Source organism: Eutrigla gurnardus (genome assembly GCF_963514095.1).
Source record: "Eutrigla gurnardus genome assembly, chromosome: 16".
NCBI classification, from domain to species: Eukaryota; Metazoa; Chordata; class Actinopteri; order Perciformes; family Triglidae; genus Eutrigla; species Eutrigla gurnardus.
Window position 1 is genome coordinate 2047443 of NC_139927.1, and position 7365 is coordinate 2054807.

Below are 7365 nucleotides of genomic sequence, written 5' to 3' on the forward strand. Positions count from 1 at the left end.
AGCAGCATCACACAGTTTATTAAACTCCTTTATAAGATTTTCAACATTGCTCAAAGAATCAGTTGTTATTTTGACAGATAACAGATCATCGATCTGCAACTTGATTTTGGATGCTTGATTCAAGGTTAACTTCCGGTTCTTTTGTAGGTTTTCGATTAGAAATGAAACACCTTTTGCAGTTAATTTTCTCTCTCTTTTTGCAACATCACTTTTTACAGCACGTTCTTCAAGTTTTGCAACATCACTGTTTGCAGTTGCAACATCACCTTTTACAGCACGTTCTTCAAGTTTTGCAACATCACTGTTTGCAGTTGCAACATCACCTTTTGCAACACGCTCCTCAAGAATAACATTTTCAACATCAGCATTTTTCTCCATTTCCACACTGTCAATATGTCAACATGTGACGTCAGCAGACAATAGCAGTCATTCACAGGTGATGATCATTTTCCTCCATTTTCCAATTAGCTTTCCATTTTCAATACCTTTTCCATTCATCAACATTCATGACATCCAGTTCCAAAATCCAATGCATCAACACAGTCCAGTTCCATTAAATCACTCAAACAGGCTCAGTTTCTTTGTTCGTGCAGTTTTATTGTCTGCTGTTTCCTTCACCTTTCTCATCTGGCTCTGTCTGGTGAAGAGGGGGAAGGGGTTGCAAGCTCCATGGCCTCCTCTTGATCCACACAGCAGCCTCTTTCCATCCAAGGCAAAGCTCCTTACTTGTCCTCCATCCAGGGCAAACAGTTTTTACTTGTGTGGTGACTATTCAAAGAAAACAAAACTTGTCACCTGATGGTGGTTTGGGATGGTTCTTAACTCGATTCCAGAGTGAATAAAAAAGAAAAGTTGCGAAGGTTATGATGTCTTTGGGTGAGGTTCCCGTTTATTTCAACAAAAGGGATAAGGCAAGTTGACAAACAAAAAGCTTCTCTTGATTCTCTGGCTGTCGTGTAAAAACTGTGTCTCTCCCACCACCACTCAACTCAAACTAATCAGCTATCCTGATCTCTAGCAGCTGGGGCAGATTCTGGGGTAAAAGAAAGGAACTGAAACAATACTGCACCCTTGTGGAAAAGTAAATACCTACACAACATAAAAAAATGGCTCCTACAGTGATCATTTCCCTGTGTTCATGGTTTATGAGTTGAACTACAAAATCATTAGAGAAAATGGATACACTTACAAAAGGGTTAAAACAGATCAAGCACTGGAAAATCTAAAAACCGACTTGGCCTCTTACAACTGGTCATTTATTTATGAGGAGTCGGATGTAAACACAGCATATAACGCTTTTATGAACATACTTATTGCTCTCTATGACAAGAATTGTCCAATTAGGAAATGCAGAAAGAAAAGGGGATCAAATACTCCTTGGATAACAAAAGGATTAGTAAATTCTTGCAAAAAAGAAAAACAATTTACACAAAAATTTCCTTAAGTCCAGGACTACTGAGGCCGAACTGAAGTACAAAAAATACAAAAATAAATTAACAAGTATTCTTAGAGGATGCAAAAAAGATTACTATGCAAAGTTACTTCATAGTAAGAAAAATAATATCCAGGGTATTTGGAAGGTACTGAATAACATAATTGGGAGCAGTGCAAGTGGCCCATGTTATCCAGAGTATTTTACAGAGAATGACAAGGAAATCAATGATAAAAAAGACATTGCAGAAAAATTTTATCATTCTTTTGTGAATATTGGACCTGAGCTAGCGGTAAAAATTCCAGCTGACAGGGAAACCGTGTACCCTTTGTTTGAGAAGAATCCAAATTCTATGTTTCTTACTCCCACCGATGAGAATGAAGTATTGTCAACCATAAAAAAATGTAACAACAAAACTTCACAGGATGTTCATGATATGGACATGAAAACAATTAGAAATATTTCTGAAGCAATTGTCAAACCACTAACCCATATCTGCAACCTGTCATTTAAATATGGACAATTTCCCACTAAAATGAAAATAGCCAAAGTAATTCCTCTATTCAAATCAGGCGATAAACATTCCTTCACAAACTACCGTCCTGTCTCCCTTTTACCCCAGCTTTCAAAAATACTGGAAAAATTATTCAACTCAAGACTGGTGGATTTTATCGAAAAAAAACAATTTGTTGTCAAACAGCCAATATGGCTTTAGACAAGGGCGGTCAACATCACTAGCTCTAATTGAACTTGTTGAAGAAATCACAAACTGTATAGAAAAAAAGAAATTTACTATTGGCATTTTTATTGATTTACAAAAGGCGTTCGACACAATTGATCATCATATTTTATTACATAAATTGGACAACTATGGTATTAGAGGAATAACACAAAACTGGTTGGAGAGCTACTTGGGAGATAGGCAGCAGTTTGTACAGTTTGACCAATACAAATCTTCATGCAGTAAGATCATGTGTGGGGTACCTCAAGGTTCAATCCTTGGGCCAACATTGTTTTTACTCTATATTAATGAAATTTGTAAAGTATCCAAACTAATGAAATTTATTGTATTTGCGGATGACACTACTATCCTTTGCTCGGGTGGGGATTTGGAGAATCTTCTCAATCAAATAAGTCAAGAAATGTATAAATTTAAAAAATGGTTTGATATGAATAAATTATCACTTAACGTAAAAAAAGACTAAACTTATGCTGTTTGGAAAGCGGAATACAGACATGACAGTACAAATAACAATTAATTATACAATTATTGGAAGAGTACAGCAAAATGTGTTTTTAGGAGTAATTATTGAGGAAAAGCTGTCTTGGCAACCCCATATAAATTATTTGAGATCCAAAATAGCAAGGTGTGTTGGTGTGATGAAAAGATGTAGTCCAATGCTAAATCAAAATGCCTTATTTATCTTGTATCACTCTTTTATAATGTCTTACCTGAATTACTGTATTGAAGTTTGGGGGAACTGCTATAAAACAAATCTGTTACCTTTAGTTACTCTCCAAAAAAGAGCTATCAGAATTGTTCATGAAGTAAAATATAATGATCACACCCATCCACTGTTTTATATCACATTTAACTTAAAATTACATGACTTAGTAAACTATAAAACAGCTCAGCTTATGTACAAAGCATCAAAAAAACTCTCTTCCTGATCACATCCAGAATCTTTTTCAAGATCGAGATGCTCATCACACACATAATCTCAGAGGAATCAACAAACTATATCAACCAAAAGTAAGGACAACCCTTAAATCTATGTGCATTTCAGTTAAAGGAGTCATATTGTGGAACAGCCTAAGTGAGGAAATAAAAACATGTACAAATCTTAGTCAATTTAAAAAAATGTTTAAAAAATACATAATGAGTAAGTATCAGGAAGAGATTTGAGAGTGTGATGCCCTCATAAACAGGCACATGCACACTGCATGTGTATGGGTCTGGGTATGTGTGATAAACCAATTTGATAACTGTATTCATAATGTAGAAATATTGTATTTATTACTTTGTATTTGTGTGTAGTGGATTTCATATGTACATTTAACTGTACAGGTACAAATGAATGAATATTGTAAATATAAATGTATGCGCAATTGTGAACAGTGAGCCAGTGGAGCTACACACTTGAGTTCTGTTTACTGTTTATCATGTATTTTCATGGGGCAGAGGGGTGTATGGTCAGAGTGTTTGGGGCCTGTCTTTGTCTTGTGTTTCTGTTTATTGTATGTTTTGTATAGTGTGGTGTGAGTGGGGGTTTGGAATCGAATAAGCGCAAGCTTCTTCCATCTCCCTTTCAAGTGCCATGAGTGTAATTGACTGTGAATGTTATTCCTTTTTTTCCTTGAAATAAAACAAACCAACAAAAATGTGTTTGTGTGTTAGTGTTTTTGTGTGTTTGTGTGTTAGTTTTTAAGTGTGTTTGTGTGTTAGTGTGTTAGTATGTAGATGTGTTAGTATGTAGATGTGTTTGTGTGTTAGTGTTTAAGTGTGTTTGTGTGTTAGTGTGTTAGTATGTAGATGTGTTAGTATGTAGATGTGTTTGTGTGTTAGTGTGTTAGTGTGTTTGTGTGTTAGTGTGTTAGTATGTAGATGTGTTTGTGTGTTAGTGTGTTAGTGTGTTTGTGTGTTAGTGTGTTAGTATGTAGATGTGTTTGTGTGTTAGTGTGTTAGTGTGTTTGTGTGTTAGTGTGTTAGTATGTAGATGTGTTTGTGTGTTTGTGTGTCAGTGTGTTTGTGTGTTTGTGTGTTTGTGTGTTAATGTGTTTGTGTGTTAGTGTGTTTGTGTGTTTGTGTGTTAGTGTGTTTGTGTGTTTGTGTGTTTGTATGTTAATGTGTTTGTGTGTTTATGTGTTTGTGTGTTTGTGTGTTAGTGTGACCTGCAGGAACTAAACGTGAACACTGACACAGATCTGACCCGTCAGCTGCTGTTGGAGCTTCTAAGTGAGGCTGAGTCAGCTGTGAGGAGCACTGCTGCCCCCTAGTGGAACATCCCGGATAGAACTGCTGATACTAACCAGCTGCTCTTCACCACTACATGACCTTCAAGGTGACCTTTGTTTGAAGTTGATGGATCATTTTATTTGTCCCAGAAGGGTTTTTAAGTGTTCACGTCGGCCACCGTTGTTCTGCTACACGCTACATCACCGATGGATGCTGCTGCCAAATCCTATGCACTGGACATTTAATCAACACTTAATATTTCTGTGGCAATATACGTTTATATATATATAGTACAGCATTAAAACTAAACAATGTACTTATCAGAACCATGACTTTTTAAGGGTTGAAATGCTTTAAATAAAACCATAAACAAACGATTTGATTCAGTTTTATTATGTAAACCTGTCTTGTAATGTATGTTCTATGAAAATAAAGGTGTGTGTGTGGGGGGGGGGGGGACAGTCCTAGCAGCAGTACAAGCAGTTGCCACCAGGTGTCACTCTTGCACAACTTTACAGTCTGTATGGCTTAGAGGTAAAATCGGGCCTAAAAAATCCAGCCCGACCCGACCCAGGCCCGCGGGATTAAAGCCCGACCCGGCCCGAACCCGAGCAATTAACTTGATTTGCAGGCCCGAGCCCGAACCAAACCCGAAATTTCATATTTTATTTGTGAGGACTCAGAGTACGTCCTTAAGAATCTAGCGCAGCACTTTAAGAGAGAGAGAGAGAGAGAGAGAGAGAGAGAGAGCGCAGAGAGAGAGAGAGAGAGAGAGAGAGAGAGAGAGAGAGAGAGAGAGAGCGCAGAGAGAGAGACGGGGAGAGGGAGAGAGAGAGAGCGCAGAGAGAGAGACGGGGAGAGGGAGAGAGAGAGAGCGCGCAGAGAGAGAGAGCGTGCAGAGAGACAAAGAAGAGCGGCTGATGGTATGAAGACACAGATGAAGTTGTAATTCCCAGAGGAAGATGAGGCTGCAGCATGAATGTAGGTCTCTGATGTCCTGACAGATAGTGTGTGAGCAGCAAAAGTAGTGAAGATGCGGTTGACCTCTGACCCCATCATCTCAGCTGATGGTCCCTTGGAGGCGTGTTGACCCTGAACACCACGTCCACCCACCACACTCAAAGTTCTTCAAGGTTCGGTGTGTGTGTGTGTGTGTGTGTGTGTGTGTGTGTGTGTGTGTGTGTGTGTGTGTGTGTGTGTGTGTGTGTGTGTGTGTGTGTGAGCGTGTGCATGTAGCCCTCAGAGTCAAGAAAGCCCCCCCCCCCCACTGTTCAAACATGCCTTTCACTTCATCCATCAACCTGAATGCCGTCAGGCTGTCAATAAGAAGTGGATGTCGTCATGGTGACATCACTCTTTGCTTTAGGTTGTCGCCATCTTAGATTTTTTTGCGACCAGTGAAGTAAGTGACCATATTTGGACTGTGGAGGATGGGTGGATCTGATGAACACAAGCAGCAGAGCGGCACTCTTCTGGTGTTTCTGGTGTGAAGCTGCTAACAAAGTTAGCTTCATAATTCAAGGCGCTAACTAGCATTGAAAGTGTGGAAGCAACCTGTCAATCAGCAGGTAAGCCCCGCCCCCTAAATCATCCCCTGCTTTCTGGTCTGGTGGACTCTAAATGGACCATAATGTACTAAATGAACATCATGCTGGATTGAAGAAGACTTGAAACTAGAGATTGAGACCATAAACTCATGTTTACAATGTTTACTGAGATAATACATCAAGAGAGAAGTAGGACCATTTTCTCATAGACTTCTATACAACCAGAGAGGAGTCGCCCCCTGGTGGCCAGCAGAGAGAAGTAGGACCATTTTCTCATAGACTTCTATACAACCAGAGAGGAGTCGCCCCCTGGTGGCCAGCAGAGAGAAGTAGGACCATTTTCTCATAGACTTCTATACAACCAGAGAGGAGTCGCCCCCTGGTGGCCAGCAGAGAGAAGTAGGACCATTTTCTCATAGACTTCTATACAACCAGAGAGGAGTCGCCCCCTGGTGGCCAGCAGAGAGAAGTAGGACCATTTTCTCATAGACTTCTATACAACCAGAGAGGAGTCGCCCCCTGGTGGCCGGCAGAGAGAAGTAGGACCATTTTCTCATAGACTTCTATACAAGCAGAGAGGAGTCGCCCCCTGGTGGCCAGCAGAGAGAAGTAGGACCATTTTCTCATAGACTTCTATACAACCAGAGAGGAGTCACCCCCTGGTGGCCAGCAGAGAGAAGTAGGACCATTTTCTCATAGACTTCTATACAACCAGAGAGGAGTCGCCCCCTGGTGGCCGGCAGAGAGAAGTAGGACCATTTTCTCATAGACTTCTATACAACCAGAGAGGAGTCGCCCCCTGGTGGCCAGCAGAGAGAAGTAGGACCATTTTCTCATAGACTTCTATACAACCAGGGAGGAGTCGCCCCCTGGTGGCCAGCAGAGAGAAGTAGGACCATTTTCTCATAGACTTCTATACAACCAGAGAGGAGTCGCCCCCTGGTGGCCAGCAGAGAGAAGTAGGACCATTTTCTCATAGACTTCTATACAACCAGAGAGGAGTCGCCCCCTGGTGGCCGGCAGAGAGAAGTAGGACCATTTTCTCATAGACTTCTATACAACCAGAGAGGAGTCGCCCCCTGGTGGCCAGCAGAGAGAAGTAGGACCATTTTCTCATAGACTTCTATACAACCAGGGAGGAGTCGCTCCCTGGTGGCCAGCAGAGAGAATGACAGCTTTAAGGACCGTCAGCTTTGGCTTCACTATTCAGGATCGGAGGTTTCGGAGATTAAGATTGATGCGTTTTCTGTCAACTGTCCATCCATCATTGGATTCTGTCATTGGGCGAAGGCAGGCTTCACCTGGACAGGTAACCAGTCTATCACAGGGCCGACATGTAGAGACAGACAGCCATTCACGCTCACATTCACACCTACAGGCAATTTAGAGTCATCAATGAACCTATCCCCATCCTGCATGTCTTTGGACTG